Here is a 16,330-nt window from a genome sequence, read left to right as displayed (position 1 = left end):
TTGTATTGCTGTCCTAAACCTCGTGCCCATTCCCACTTTACATAATACCGCTTTTAGGAATCCCCATTCCACCCTGTCAAAAGCATTTCTGCGTCGATAGAGAGTAGGACCGGGTCATTATCCAGGGTCTGGGATGTATGAATGAGATGGAGGGTTTTGCGCATCGTGTCAGCCCCCTGTCTCCCGAGTATAAATCCAACCTGGTCTGGATGTATGAGTTGCGGGATTAGCGTTTCCAACCTTGCAGCCAGGATTCTAGTATAGATTTTCGCGTCAAGGTTAAGCAGGGATATGGGGCGGTACGAGGCACATTTCGTGGGATCCCTCCCTGCCTTGGGGATCACTGTGATCAGTGCCCTGGTAAAGGAGTCCGGGGGCTTCCCCGTGTCCATTATCTCATTGAAAAGGGTCGTCAGGAAGGGAGACAGTATTGCAATGAAGGTTTTATAGAATCCGGCAGTGTAGCCATCTTCTCCCGGGGATTTACCTAGGGTTAGTCTTTTTATGGCAGCTTGGACTTCCGATTCTGTGATAGGGGATTCCAACAGTTCAGCATCTTCTTGTGATATGTGGGGGACAATTATTGAGGACAGGTACATTTCAGTATCTATTTGTTCAGGGTTAACTTCAGAGGAATAGAGTGCCTCGTAAAAGTTGGCGAAGGATTCTGGAATAGTAGTGTGAGCGTATGACGTTTAGGAGTTATCCTCAGAGATTTCTAGTACTCTTCGTTCAGCTCTCTGCTCTCGAAGCCTGGCAGCGAGAAGCGCATCTGACTTGTCCCCCTTTTCATAGAATTTTTGTTTCAGAAACCTCAATTTGCGCACCACTTGCTCGTGTTCTAATAGTTTCAGTTCGTTTCTTTTATCTCTGGCTCTACTCATTTTTATGGGATCTAATTCTGCGTCTGGGTCGGGTTTGCTCTCCAGTTGGTGAATTTCTGTTCGTAGCTTCTGTTCGATAAGATTACGTTCCCTCTTTTTTTAGGAGCCTTCTCTTATCAGAATTCCCCTCCAGGTAGCCTTTCCTGCCTCCCAGACGGTCTGTTTGGACGCCTCCCCATTATCATTTGTTTCGAAGAATTGGGAGATTTCCATCTCCATTTCGGCTCTGAAGACAGCGTCTTTCCAGAGGCTCTCATTGCAGCGCCATTTGCCACTCCTGGTCGGTAGATTCGCCCACTGAATGTCTGTGAGGACCATGTCGTGGTCCGACCAAGTGATCGGGGTTATGCCTGCTTTAGCTGTAGCCTCAGCGAGGTCTCTGGATAGGTATATATAGTCAATTCGGGTATACGTATTGTGTGGAGCGGAATAGAAGGTGTAACCTTGTTCTTCGGGATGATGTGCCCTCCACGCGTTTATCATATTATACATTTCCATCATTTGCGCAAGCTCAGTTGGCTCAAGTCTGTTCTGGTGGCTCGTGTTGGGGTTCCCAAGTTTACGATCTTTGACCGGGTCCGCCCATTGGTTAAAGTCTCCGCCTAAAATAATATCCCCGTTGGCTTCTAGTAATATCTTGGGAATCGTTCTGGAGAGGAATCTCGATTGTCCCGTGTTCGGGGGAATACAGGGTCGCAATCGTTACGTTCACCTTACCTATTTGCCCATTTACGAGCAGAGCTCGTCCTTCCACATCAGACCATGTCCTGGTAGGGGTGAATGCTATGCCTTTTCTAGTGAGGATTCCCACTCCTCCTTTTCTAAGCTGGCCAGAGCCCCAGTATTCGTTCCCAACTCGTTTCCCAAGGATCGGTCTTTCTTCTCCTTTTATATATTTCGTTTCCTGCAGGAGGAGGATATCTATTTCAGCCCTACGGAATTCTCTGGCGATGAGGGACCGTTTCGTCGGTGAATTGAGTCCTTTTACATTGAGTGTCCCGACTCTCAAGGAGACATTTTTCCTTGTGTTAGTGTCAGTTGTCATTGCTCTTTCTCATGGGAAACAGTCTCTTCGTGTGTAATTGGTACTGCTTTTTACTCGTGGAGTGCTTGCTGCTGCGCTTGTTTTGGTTTACTATGTACGCTGCTTTGACCCGCCTCGGCCCTGTGGCCTTTCCCTCCCCATTCCTAATTGAAGGCGTCCAATCGAACCCGGCATGTTGCTCCAGGTCGGCATCGGACCACTTGGGGGGGCCGTTACTTCACGCCCCTGAACCAAATAAGTTATCTTTGTCCGGAGTGAGCCCCTCCTTGATTCCCCCCTAATTTTTGTCATTAGAGTCAGGAAAACGTGTATGTGTTCGTATCGCCTCATTACATCATTCACTTATTTAATTGGAACTGTCTTACCAGTGGCGCTTGGGTTCAGTGATCTGCTTCTGGGGAGATATTGCCTCTCCGGAATTTTCGTGACCCCTTTACTTTCTTTCTCCTGGGGCCTTGGATTCGCCACTCTCGTCCTTCTCCATGCGTCTCTCCTAGGCTGGCCACCTCTCCCCGAGTGCCAAGAAGGTCAGATATGCACGTTTGTATTTCTTTCTCGGATCTCAGCCTGAATCTGGTTCCCTCATATTCGAATGAAAGTGAGAAGGGGTAGCCCCACCTGTATCGAACGTTCTTTTCTTTGAGCATCTTTGTGAGCGGACCACATGTTTTCCTGAGAGCCAGGGTCAGGGAGGAAAGGTCTTGGTATATTGAGATTTGTGCTCCCCCTAGCGTGATCTCGTCGCTCCTTCTGGCTTTTTCGAGAATTCTAGCTTTGTCTCTGAAGCGATGGAATCGGGCAAGAACCGATCGTGGACCACCCGTGGGGCCACCTGCTCTATGTATTTGTTCCGTTATTGGTTCATCCACTTCATCGTCTGCTGTGAGGAGTCTGATAATGTTGTGAAGTGTTTCCTTGAGGTCCGCCTCCGTTTCCCCCTCTTTCTCAGGAATTCCAAAGATGCGTATATTGTTCCTTCTTTCTCTATTTTCCAAATCGTCCAGTTTGAGTCTGAACTCTATCTTCTTTGCGTTCCAGGTCCTTCAATCTCTGTTCATGTTGTATCTCTAACGTGTCGATTGAGGTCTGGTTATTTTCCACCCCTTCAAGCCTGTCCTCCATGCTGTCGAGTCTTTGGGTGATCCTGTCTATTTTGCCTCCTATGTTAGTGCCCAAGTTCTTTATTTCGCCCAGAAGGGCAGCAATGTCTCCTTTCGTTGCCGCCGCCAGTTCATTTCCCGTAGTGATGTTGTTTGCCATTGCTGGTTCAGTCAGGGCGGGAGAAGTGGGGGCGTAGGCGAAGTGCAGGAGCTTGTGCTTGAAGTTCATGCGGGGTTTGGATGGTAATGTTGTGGTTCCTTCAAAGCGACAGGCAGAGGAGGCACACGCCCCTGTTTTGGGGGCCTTACCCTCTGTACTGATCCGTTACAAGGCACATGGGGTAGTACCCTCTTGGCAGTGGTGGATTGGTTGCAGCTTTAGGTTTGGGTATTGACAGTATACTGCTGTGATGATGGCGGGGAGTGCGTACTCGGTTCCTTTGAATGGAGGAGGCACACGCCCTGTGTCCAGGGGCCTTACCCTCCGTTTGGTATGTTTTCTGTTTCGCCGGCGAGGTGTACTGCGGGGGGGCCTCAGGATTGGAGATGCCTCGCGCGTGTTCTCAGGTGAATCGCAGCACCGTTTGGTACACGTGCCAAGATTTGGGGTCTCACCCCTTGTTTACCTCTAGTGTCGCTTTCTCCGTTCGACACTACGGCGTTCTGTGCCGTGGTTCGGAGGGTTGTCCCGCGCACCTACACTACTAGTGGGGCCAAGGCAGATTGTAATTCTGGTGGGTTTCTCGTCTCACTTTCAGGAGTGTGTGTGGTTTACCGGTGGGGCCCCTTTAAAGGGTGCAGGAAGCCATCAATTACCTTCTGGAGGGCCAGTCCGTGGTGGGGTGGTTGTTTCCACGTACCCGTTTGCCGTGGGTGCACCTCGCTTCTGGAGTGGAGCCGAGCGTGTTGTGTAGACTTTCCCCGTTTTGGCTCCTGGGTGGTCCGTTAGGTGGTCCGTGGGTCGCTTGGGGCAGAGGCCTCTTCTCTGGTAAGCGCAGAGTGCTTCAGCGCCGTTATGTCCCCCTCTGGAGCGTCGGGATCCACCGGAGAGTTTGGGGGGGGGCCAAGATGAAGCGTCGAGTCCCAAAACCACTCACGAAGAGTGGGTCCGCAGCCGCTACCCGACGCGGGCTGGGGGCGGTGGAGTGCAGATGTCGGGTGGCCCTGAGCTCTCAATGTTCGGCTGCTCGAAGGGGGGCGGGCAGTGAACAGGCCTCGCCACGCGTTATGGGTCCTTCGTGGATGCCAGGCAGGGGAGGTATCTTGAACGGGGGTTCAGGTGGGTTCAGGGCTAGGGCACCCACCTGTTCATGTCAGGGATCTGCTCAGGGCCATGGTCATCCGCGCTCGTGTAGGCTCCGTTTGCGGGTTCGTGTTGTGGGCTTTTCCCGAGAGTGCCCTGCAGCTCACGTGTGCCGGGTTGGTTTCGCTTTATCCCCGGTCCGGACGGCCGCGGCTTGTGAGTCGGATTTCGTCGGGATCCCAGGCCCGTTTTCGCTCGGGGTTTTTCCCAGTGCTGGGGGAGATATTCGCACAGCAGCTTCACGCTTTTTCTCCGGTGGGGGGGTCCAAAAAGTGGGGGCTCAGTCCACCTTTTGGGGCGGCTGCAGCGGAGCTCACGCAGAGTTCATGGATGTCTCTGCGCCCCCTGGTGGCCACCTTCCCCTGGTAGATTTATTACACAAAGGGAGCCCCATCTCTGCTGCCAACTCTTGATCTATATAGTTCCCAACTGCTCCACTGTCGATGTACGCTTCTGTGGCATGCATCTTTGACGATTGTTGGTGATTTATTAAGATCACAGCTATCGCAAAGTGTGAGGTCAGTGGCTCTTACTCATCACTCAACAAAATGACCTCTATGGTTGCCGAGCTTGGTAGTTTTCCTATTCCTTACCTTCATCCTTTTCTGTGGCCCTGACTGTTCTCCTAGGGGGTTTAATTGCCCAGTCTTTCAGGAAATGTCCTGGTTTTCCGCAAAACAAACAAAGTTGCTGTTGTCTTCTTTTTTCCCGCTATTGTTTTGTTAATGGTGGTCGTAATCCTCTGATCTGCATGGGTTCTACGGCGTTGTCTCCCCCCTGTGGTGCATTGTCTTTAGGCTAAACATAAACTATTCATGAGTCTGCTTTGGACCGGTCTGTTTTTCTGTCCTGCAAACGATGATCTAGCTGCACGACTAGATTGATGAATTTGGTACAGTCTCTGGGAGGATCAACTACCTGGGCTAAGACGTCCTTTAATTCACCTCGTAAGCCTCGATGGAATAACATGGTTCTTTTGTTCTCTGGCCACCTGGCTTCAGTCACCAGTCTATTGAAGGTTGCAATATATGTTAACAAGTCTTGGTTTCCCTGCCGGAGGGATAAAAGTTTGTTATCAACTGCTTGTTCCTGGGTATGGCGAGCAAACAGTTTTTCCATCTCTCTCTGGAACCCCCCATAGTCCTGTAACAAAAGATCGTTATGGGTCGCCAACGGCACTGACCAATCCGCTGCACTTCCACTCAAGTATGATAGGATGAAAGCTACCCGAGCTTGGTCATTTGGAAATGCCCCAGGGCGACAAAGGAAATGACGGCGACACTGATGTATAAATGCTGCATACTTCCATTGGTTGCCTGAAAACATTTCTGGTGGTGCCAGGGGAATTGTTCCAGGCAGCGTGATCTGTACTGGTGTGGGGGCATGAGATGGCGTAACAGGAGTTTGCATAGATGGATTTCCCCCAGGCAGAGGAGTCTGCCCTGCCTGCGACTGCAAGAATTGTCTGCTGATTTTGTCGGTGCGCTGCCTGGTCACTATTAAGTCTCTCCGGAGTGCATTAGTCTCTTGTCGGGCTGAATGAACCTCAGCACGAAGGTCCCTCAACAATTGGGCCAATTGGTCAATTTCTGATGTTCCCATGGCGCCCTAGGTGGATTATTTATGTGAGGCTTCGCGTTCTGTTACACTCACCTGGTATCCACGGGGACGCCACCCAGCCAGCTGGTCGCTGATGCCCTTCCTGATGGTTCCCCTGTGGTCTCGTGTCAAGGGAATTCTGCCTCGGAAATGAAGACTATGTCAGGACTGGGCGACCAAGGTAAGCAGTTTAATCCCCCACCTCCTTATATTTCCAGCCCCTCCAAGTTCTCTTCTCACCTGGTTGCCGGAATTGGTGGGCTCTCCGTCCTGTTCTCTGGGCAGGGGCAAGTTGGCTTTTGTGGGCGCTGGCGGTCCAGTTACTTCACTGACTGCGGCCCTTGAAGTGTCTTTCAGGGAGGTCTTATTGCAATTAATGGTGTTCTATTTCTTGCATGCCTTTTGTCTGTTCTAATGTCTTTTTTTATCTCCTCTAGGGGCGTGGAGTGTCCACTCGGAGAACAGGATGTGCTGGCTCTCAACGATATAGTGCTATGATGCGGTAAGGAGGCGCTTTGCGTAGCTCAGTGATGCCTTGTCCTCACTGACCTATGTTTTTCCCTTTTCGTATGTCGCGGAGAGTACCCAGCGCAGATGGCATTTCCGGAGCAGTGCCGGTCGAGAAGTAGCCAGCCAGGTAAGTCTTTAAGCGCTTTTATGGTTGTAATGTCTCTAGTACCTCCGTTAATAATGTCTTTCTCTTTTTCTCAGGTCCCTCGATCCGGGCGGCGAACTTCTCCAACAGAGATGCCTATGAGCTGTGAGCAGAGATGGATGAAGATTGCAGGTAAGATTCTGCTGCTAATGATGTTTCTTTGTTTTTTCTGCAGGTCCAGAATTCGTTGGTTTCGCGAGAAGCTGGACACAGTGAGCGTCACGTTGCTAAAAGCAAAGTAACGCAAAGCGTGTGTTCCTGTTCGGGTGTGGTTTAAATAGCCACTGTAAAGTAGTCCAGGTAAAGTAGTCCCTAGGCCACCACACCCAAAGCACTAGACCGATTAGCTTGGTTCTAGGAACCCAGCTATGTGGATGCCTCCATGTTGGCTGAAAGCCTTAATAAAGTAGTCCCTTAAGCAGATGCCTCTCCCAACTGATGAGCCTGGCGCCAAAGGCGCCAGGACTGGCCCCAAGAGGGCTTGAAAAGTGGAAGTCTGGCCTTATTAAAGATCCGAGCCCTGATTCCACCTGGTTTGTGGGCTTGCCAGTGGGGGTCAGGGCTGAGGGTCGTGACAGAAGGCTAAAACACGTGTATGGGGTTGCGGTTGGTACTCTTGTTCAGAGGAGAATTGCCTAGCATTTCGGTGCTGGACTGCCCCTGGGCAGGACAAAGACTGATATGCAGGAAAAGTTCTTCTCTGTAAAAGGGACAGTGATCTAAAGACCAGGGGCCATCCACCCAAGAACAGGTCATTGGGCTGTGTGCGTGCTGGTAGAGAGGCTCCCAGACCCCACTTTGTTTTACATTAATGTAATATAGATATGGCATGATTTAGTATAGCTTAGGTTATGATGTCGATTCCTCCAGCTGCACAGCCAATGTTATGGTTAGTGGAAACAATTGAAATCTATTTTGGTTTCCTTCAAGGGACAATCCTGATATAGACAGTAGACAGTAGATGTATGGTGAAAATTTCTTCATACGTGGATATGGTCTCATCTTGTGTAATTTGCTAATGCCGAGCAGCGAGCCACAGGTCACGGGCACCTGACACACTACTCGGTACACTGTGCCGCGCTCTGCACCGGTGTTGGCGTAAAGTAGGTATTTTCCTTCCTGTTAACGTCTCCACAAGTCTGCCTCCAGAGGTCCACCTCTCCTTTTTTGCGGACAACAGACGGGGATAATTAACTCTGCAGCAGAAGATCAAACGCTGCAGCATTTCAACGTACGGCACCAACAAGGTCTGTACAGCACTTCACACAAAGTCTCAGGCACCAGTAACACCTGACCCCCATACGCCACACACCGCGCCGCGCTCCACGCCGGTGTTGGGGCAAAGTAGCTTCTTTCCTTCCTGGTACCGCCTCCACAGGTCCGCCTCCAGACGTCCGCCTCTCCTTTTTCGCAGACAACAGACGGGGGATAATTAACCCTGCAGCACAGGATCAAATGCTGCAGCGGCTCAACGTATGGCACCAACAAGGTCTGCACACTGCTTCACACAAAATCTAATGCAGCAGTAACACCTGACACACTATGTTGTACACCGCGCCGCGCTGCGCGCCAGTGTTGGCGTAAAGTAGCTTCTTTCCTTTCTGGTACTCCCTCCACAGGTCTGCCTCCAGAGGTCCGCCTCTCCTTTTTGCGGACAACAGACAGGGGCTAATTAATCCTGCAGCACAGGAACAAATGCTGCAGCAGCTCAACGTACAGCACCAACAAGGTCTGCACAGCACTTCACACAAAGTCTCAGGCACCAGTAACACCTGACACACTAGGCCACACACCGCTTTTTCTTAGATCTCCTTTCTAAACATGACTACTATGCTCTGTTCCCTGCATACGACTTCCTGTCACTTTAATCTTCTGCCTCCTAAACTTATTTTGGAACATAAAGATCTTTTTGCATCTGTTTGCTCGTTCAGAGATTGACAAGTACCCACGGACATTAAGAAAGTAACCATTAACCCGATTCCCAAAAAAAGAAATCTCTACTCTCACGGACCATAGTAATCTAAGGCCAAATACCAATAGCCAATTCCTCTTGAAAATTCTGGATATGATTGCAACCGCCCAACTGCAAGCCTTCATGGAACGTAACAACAATCTTCATAGCCGCCAATCAGGGTTCTGTCCTACTTTCAGTACGGAGACCGCTCTCGTGGATCTCCAGTCCCATCTCTTAAAAATCGCGGAGAAAGGGAAAGCCGGGATGTTGATATTATTAGGCCTGTCCGTGGCTTTCAACCTCGTCGACCACAAGCGTCTCCTTCTGTGTCTGCGGAACCAAGGCAATTGTTCCAAAGATGCAGTGAACTGGGTCCAGTCCTCTTTGGCTAATTGTGAGTCAAATATTCTACGGGGTTAGGCTTCCTCTCCTGCCTCTCCTATTGTGTGTGGTGTTCCCCAGGGCGCCTCCATCTCGCCCTTGCTTTTCAACCTTTATCTGCAATCCTTCTGCTCGCTCTTGGAAGTTTCGGGAGTATTTTTGACCAACTATGCTGACGATACGCAGCTGGTCATCAGGCGGAGTCGGGACCACTCTCAGGATTCCTTGGCCCTCAATAACATCTATGATTCCATTGAGGGCTGGATGTCCGAGAATTGGCTGTGTATTAATGGCAGCAAAACAGAGCTCCTCGTATTCAGTGCCCATCAGGCTCATTCTAAACTCGACGCTTCGTATCACAACTTCTTGCTACAAGATAATACAATTATGAACCACAAGAAAGTAAAGAAATTAGGAGTTTACCTTGGGGCTTCCCTTAATTCATATGCACAAATGCACCACCCTCGTTGGAACTGTAACTACTATCTAAGGGTTCACCGCAGCATTCGCATTATCCTAGTGAAAAGAACTCAGGGACTATTGCTCGGGCTACAATTCTAACCAGATTGGATTATTATAACGTCCTGTTATGTGGAGCCTCGAAGTCCAACATCCAGGCTTGTCAAACCATTCAGAACGATGCGGTTCACGTTGCCGTGAATATCCCCAGAAGATCTCATATTTCCAATTTCAGGAGAGACCTCCATTGGCTCCCCATGCAGGAGCAAATCCATTTTAAAATAGGCACTTTAGTGCACCACTCTCTTTATGGCAAAGCTCTGGAATATCTTAATGCCCTGGTTTCACCTTATCAACCTACATCCTTGCTCAGTTGCAGGGAATCATGTTCACACGATCCAGGGGTCTCGGAAGATCTTTACCGGTCATTGCGTTATCCTTTTGGAACGCCTTACCTCTAACTATCAGATCCATGCCTAATCTGAAGCTTTTCAGGAAATCCCTGAAAACACAGCTCTTTAGGTAATTTCCCTGGCCTTGTTTGATTTGCCTTCCTGTGACTCCTGAAATTTCTGCAAATGACCATTGTCCCGTCCTTCTGTTGTCCTTTCGTGTCCTTGTTGCTCCCCGATGCCTGTGGGCTGCCGGCGCATTTATAAATAAATACAATCAAGCATGCCCATTTTCATTGCCATGGATACCTTTTTCTTTCTTTTTTATGAACACCTTATTCGTTTTTATCTACAACCTGTAACACACAAACATTCATGCATAAAATAGGCGAGTACTTCAAACAGCATAATGTAATGATTCAGAGCACTTTCCGGGTTGATGCCTCATATAGTGTGTGTATTATATTAGGCAGGTCTAGGGATATCCCTCAGAAGTCCCCTGTTTGTCCCTCCCTGTGATGCCAGTCAGAGTGGCTGTGTCCCTGCATTGCCTCCGGGGGATGTCTGTGATCTGGCCCCTATCACCAGAGTTTCTCAGTTTAGTGTAGTCTCTATAGGGGGATAACATTGTTTGTACCAATGTATTCCAGGCCTCTATCCCGACACTGTTCTCATGCATTCCTCTTTGCATTGCTTTGTGCCATACTGTCGATTCGGCCAATGACCAGCGTCTCAGGTCTGTCCACCACGCCTCAATCTTCGGCCCTGTTTTGGATTTCCAAGCTATTTCAATCCTGCGCTTTGTCAGAATACACATTACAGGCCTTACGAGTTGGGCGGTAACGCCGGCGATATTAGCGCTGGCGCTAACAGCCCTGCCGCCAAGCCCCCCAGCGCTATTAGCGCCGGATCACGGGTTTGGTGGAAGGGTTATTGCCCATTCCCCATTGGGCTCATTCGGGAATTCCTCATTCCCCATTGAGCCCAATGAGAAAAATGTGTGCTATTACCGCCGGCGGATTTCCCGCCGGCGGTAATCACGCCGAAAATCTGCAATTTTGCCACAGATTTCCCCCCAGCTCAGAGCTGGGGGAAATCCGCCAAATCCATGATCTGGCGGACCCTTAAATGCGGCAGTAATAGCGCTACCGCCGCATTTAAGGGTTACCACCAGACTCGTGATGAGGCCCTAAGTCTTTAATTTTGGCTAAATGCACCTAATGTCTGTTGCCTCTCGGGAATAGTCCCAGTAGGTAGGGTTCTGGCAGCCACTCATGCAGTTGGGTGCCAGCCACGGCCGCTCTTTCTTTGATCTCAACCCAGAGTTTCTCGATCACCGGGCAGGACCAATAAATATGTAACATGTTTGCATTTTCAACGGCACATCTTGGACATGTTTGCCCTGTTCCACCACCCATTTTGGTTAATCTGTCCGGTGTAAGGTATGCTCTTTGCGTTACATATATTTGTGTTAGTTGGAATCTAGCCTTACTGGAGACTTTTTTGGTATACTGTAGGGCCCTCTCCCACTCTGCATCTGTCAAGACTCTCCCCAGTTTGCTTTCCCATTTGCTGCGTGAAGGTAGTGTCATACTGTTACGATTGTGCAGGATCAGTTTGTTTAGTCTGGACACCATGTGTCCCCCAACCACCACATCGGACCATGCGTCTAGCACTTTGCTAGTTCCCTCTCCCCTTTTTAGCCCTGGCCATCTTTTGCTCATCGTCTCGGTCATGCTTTTGTATAACATAAATTGGCTTTTCTGTATATCATGGTCGCCATTGACCCTTGAAACTCAACCCATTGTCCTTCCTTCCATAAGTCTCCTATGTGGGCGATCCCTTTGGTTTCCCAGTGTGTGCGGTATGTTCCTAGAGCTCCTGGCTTATTGCCTACAAGTCCCGCCAGGTGAACATGTATGGAACAAGGGTTGTTTTTTTTTTTAGATCTTCCATGCTCTTCGCGACAAGGTGAGACCTAATGTCATGAGTCAGGGGTGTTCTGGCTCAGGGTTTTACTTGTCCATATTATCTCTTTTAAGTAAAATAGGTGCACTCTAGGTTGCAAAAGTATTGTGCCTTGGGAGGTCTCCCAGCCAGTTTGCGACGAACTGTAATTTGCCTGCTAGGTAGTATAATTCAAACTGCAGTAATTTTATTGCTCCCTGATTGTAATCTCTCTGTAGTGTGCTTAGAACTATTTTGTTCCTTCCTCCTCCCCACAGGAATTCTCTGATAATCGTGTTGAGCTGTTGGAAGAATTGTTTGGGTATATTGTAGGGTATGTTTGTGAAGTAGTATAATAGGCGGGGGAGCACTATTATTTTCAGCAATGCTGCTCTACCCGGTATTCCCAAGGGCAGCGTTTCCCAGAATGTCATGGAAGTCGTGACCCTCTGGAGTGCCACCAGTGTGTTCTGTTGGTGCGACGCTGCTAGGTCGTGCTGTATGTTAATTCCAAGATAACTTAAGGATTTGCACGTCCATTTTAGGCCCAATTCCAGTAATTGTTCTGCTCTCAGCTCTCCGAGTGCCCCTAAGGGGAACAAGCTGGACTTATCTCTATTGAGACTAATGCCTGTCATTTCGGTAAAATCTGCTATGACATCTAGCAAGTGAGGTACGTTCTATTCTAGTTGGTTAACGAGCATGTCGTCTGCATAAAGGGAAATCAGGTGGGTAGTGTTGTCGATACTTATCCCCACGTCAGCATATGCTTTCCTAAGGAAGACTCATAGGGGTTCTAGGGCGAGTATGTAAAGCATTGGTGACGGTGGGCAAACCTGCTTTGTTCCCCTGTGAATCTCCCATTCTTCCGAGGCCTGTCTGCCTATTTTGACCCTGGCTTGTGGTCTCGTATAGATCAGATTGATCCATCTCAAGAATGCAGGACATTTCCCGAAATGTACCAACACCTACAGTAGCCAGTCCCATCGCCATGAATCAAAAGCTTTCATTGTGTCTAGGGAGGCCACAGCGCAGTCTCCTGGCTTATAGTTAGTTTGATCAATGTTATGGTGGAGTTTCATTCCACGTTGTGCTACGGCCTAGTACGTATCCCGTCTGGTCTGTGTGTACTAGTTTCATTATAACCTGTTTTAATATGTTGTCTAGGTCCGCCGTGAGTATCTTACTGTCTTGGTTGATCATGGAGAGGGGTCTGTACGATCCATAGTCTAGTGGTTGTTTCCCAGGTTTCAGGATCAGAATGATTAACGATTCTCGCATGGTATCTGGTAGTATCTCATGTTCAAATGCTTCTTAATAGACCGCTAGAAGTCTTGGAACTAATAATTCTTTATATTTTTTATAAAACTCTTTCCGGAGTCCATCGGGGCCCAGAATTTTAGCCGTCGGGTGGTCAACGATCACTGCTTCTAATTCTTCTAATGTCAGCGTTGCATCTAGGACTGCTGCCTGATCCTCTGTTAGTCTTGGCAATTCAATCTGGGCCAAGGCCTTGGGCAAGATTCTCTCAGTTGCACTCTGTATCGGCGAGTATAGTTCCTTGTAAAATTTGGAGAAGAACTCATTTATGCCTTTCTGCGTTCTAACGATCTCCCCGTTCTGGTTCCGGATAGCACTTATGTCTCTTTGGGTCTTACGCTTAGTCAGCAGGACAAGTAGCCTGCCTGGTTTGTCTCCTTCATAGTGCAGTTTTGTGTATATTTTGTAGTCTAGTTTCCCTAGTTTTTCCCCATATGGCTATGCATTTCAGTCTCAGTGCTATCAGTTCAGCTGATTCCGCTCCTGCTAGACCTGCTGGTTTTTCTTCCCTTGCTATGTCATTTTCTGTCTGACAGTTCCCTTATTACGTCCTTCCTTAGGCCTCCCATTTTCCGAATCACTGTAAATAAATTTGTCTACAGTCTCTGTCCTGGTGAACATGTAATCTATTTGTGTGTGTGTACCATGTGGAGCTGAGAAATGAGAGTAGCCTCTGTCTTCACCATGCTTGTCCCTCCAAACATCCACCAGGCAGAGTTGGTTCAGGAGGGTTTTCAAGGTTTTTGCTGGTGGGGCCAGTTTCTTAAATTTTGTGTCTGACCAATCAAGTAGTGGGCTGAGTGTCCAATTGAAATCCCTCCCCCAGATGTAATTCGCTCATCTGCATAGTGTTATTTGAAGCCCCAATGTTCTGAAGACCCGGGTAGAGTCCTGGTTTGGGGCATATGTGTTTACCAGGCACTATTCTCTATTCTCGAGAAGGCTGTGTAGTATAACCAGCCTTCCTTCTCTGTCTCTATTAACTTCTAGTAGCTGGAAGGGGGCGTTGGAGGCTATCCATGTCAGCATCCCTCTGGCGTAGGTGGTTGAGCCATATATCTTACCACCCCATTTCCTTGCAATCATGGACAGATTGTCACTTGACAAGTGTGTTTATTCTAGGAACGCGAATTTCACCCTCGTCTTATTTAGCCATGTCTACACCCTTAAACATTTCACATAGTTGTTAAGGCCCCCTACATTCCACGTAACTATGTTTGTGCCTTCAATGCGTTTCACTGCAGTTTATCAGTGGGCTTGTGGTTTCCCATGAGCAACCTTGCTTCCTCATTTCTGTGTTTGGTACTTCCTTCCCTATTAGTGTTCACTTTCTCCCTCACTTGAGTTCCTGATCTTTGGGTTTTCCCGCCTTGTTTCTCCCAGCTGGGCCATTCAGTATAAAGTGGTTCTGGATCCCTCCCCTTTGCACCCAAGGGCCTTCCCTGCCTCCTTTTTGTGTACTTGTGGTCAGTAGGTAGACTCAAGTCTGCTCATTATATAGGATTCCTCCCCTCACCTTCAACTTGCAGCAAACAAACATTAACTTTAACCTTGAACAAACGCGCAGCCCCCCCCCTCGCTCAGGCATAGCTGCTTTCCCCAAACCATCCTACTTTGCAGGAAGCCACTTGCAGCAGCACAACTCCTTACCACTGGCATCAGAACTTGATAAACGTTATAGGGGTTAATTGTTTCTGTAGCAGTCAGGCAGCTTGTTTCTGCATGTTGGGTTTCTTAGCTCCTCCTCCTTTTTTTAAATATGTCGGTTCTCATCTCACTGTTCACAGTGGGGGTCTATTCGCAGGACCGGGCTCTAGAATGGTGCTCGCAGTTGATAATCACAAATGTATATGGTCATTATTGTGCCTGACGGCCAATTGAGGTATGCCCGTTTCGTCCATCAGGAGTGTGCTTCAGGTGGTGGTCTCAAAGAAGTAGGATCATCCGTTAGGTAGCACTTTTAGTCTAGCTGGGAACAGAAGCATATATCTCAAATTCTCCTTTCGGAGGCGTTCCTTCATCGGGCCGAACATTGCCCTGCGTTTTTACACTAGCGCCATACAATTGGGGTAAATCGCAAGCCTCAAACAGTTTCTGATGATTGTGAGGCTCTTCTCCCGGTCCTTGAAGTTCATGATTTTAGCTCTCATGGGCCTTGGTGGGGTGCCTGGAGGGGGTTTTCAAGTTAGGGATTAATGGGCTCTCACCACTCTGAAGCCCTGTGATAATTTGCTGGGTCCGACCTCCTGTATTAGCAGATTTTCAATGTTGTTGGTAGGGTCGCTGCCTTCTTCTCCCTCCGGCAGGCCCATTGACACTGCATCTGCAGTTCCGGCCGTGCCGTACTAGTGTCTGAAGGAGAATGTGGGTCTTGTCCGGCCTTGCAGATGTAGTTGTCCATTACAGTCTGCTTAGCCTTGCCACTACGCTGCTTGTTTGGCATATTGACTGTATCTTACTGTGCCCTTCAGGGCGTTGCAAGGATCCTGGCCAAAATGCTGTCAGCACCCAGGGCTGTCAGGGGTTAGCCTGTTTCCCTGGCCCGTGTGTAGCATCAGCGTGTTAATGCTGGTCCTGGTTTGAGCATGCTCTGTATGTCCCCCCTTTGCTTGCTTGCATGAATCTCCAGCGCACAACAGCGTCTGCATCCACCAGTGCAGCTGCAGCTGCCTATTGAATTATCAGGGGCTTTTCGGTGTCTTGACCCATGTGGGCTGCTGGGGTGCAGATGCTGCCCAGTCTTGAATGCGCCTCTCAAGCCCCCCGGTCTTTATGAGGCAATGGGCCTCATTACGATTGTGGCAGTAAGGCAACAATGGCACTGGTAGTGCTACCAGCGCCATTGTTACCATACCGCACATTACGAGTTCTGCTCGCAGGTGCCGCTCTGCACGCCTGGTCAGACCAGGAGTGCAGAGCGGCACCCGCAAGTAGAACTGAATGGTAGCAATGGTAATGTTATGAACAGTACGGCTGCTACCATCCTCCCCATTCCCATTGAGCCCTATGGTGGCTCAAATGGGAATGGGGATGTACTGGCTCGGGTCCCGCGCAAGGGGAATTACCGGGTCCGTCGAGGTTGGAATGGCCCGGTAATTCTCCTTTCGCAGGTCCCGGACCCGAGTTTGGGGGTAGCCAGGCCGGTAAAAACAGCATGGTTGTTGGTTGTTTTCCAGTCTGGGATTGCAGCCAGCACTGTCACGGCCGCAAGGGTTGCACACTGTCTGTTGCCTTGTGCTGTCTTGTGCTTTTGGTCAGTTCAGATTGTGCACCTCGCTCCTCCTTTACTCA

Source organism: Ambystoma mexicanum, chromosome 11 (genome assembly GCF_040938575.1).
Source record: "Ambystoma mexicanum isolate Mex_15411 chromosome 11, UKY_AmexF1_1, whole genome shotgun sequence".
NCBI classification, from domain to species: domain Eukaryota; kingdom Metazoa; phylum Chordata; class Amphibia; order Caudata; family Ambystomatidae; genus Ambystoma; species Ambystoma mexicanum.
This window is presented reverse-complemented; position numbering follows the sequence as displayed.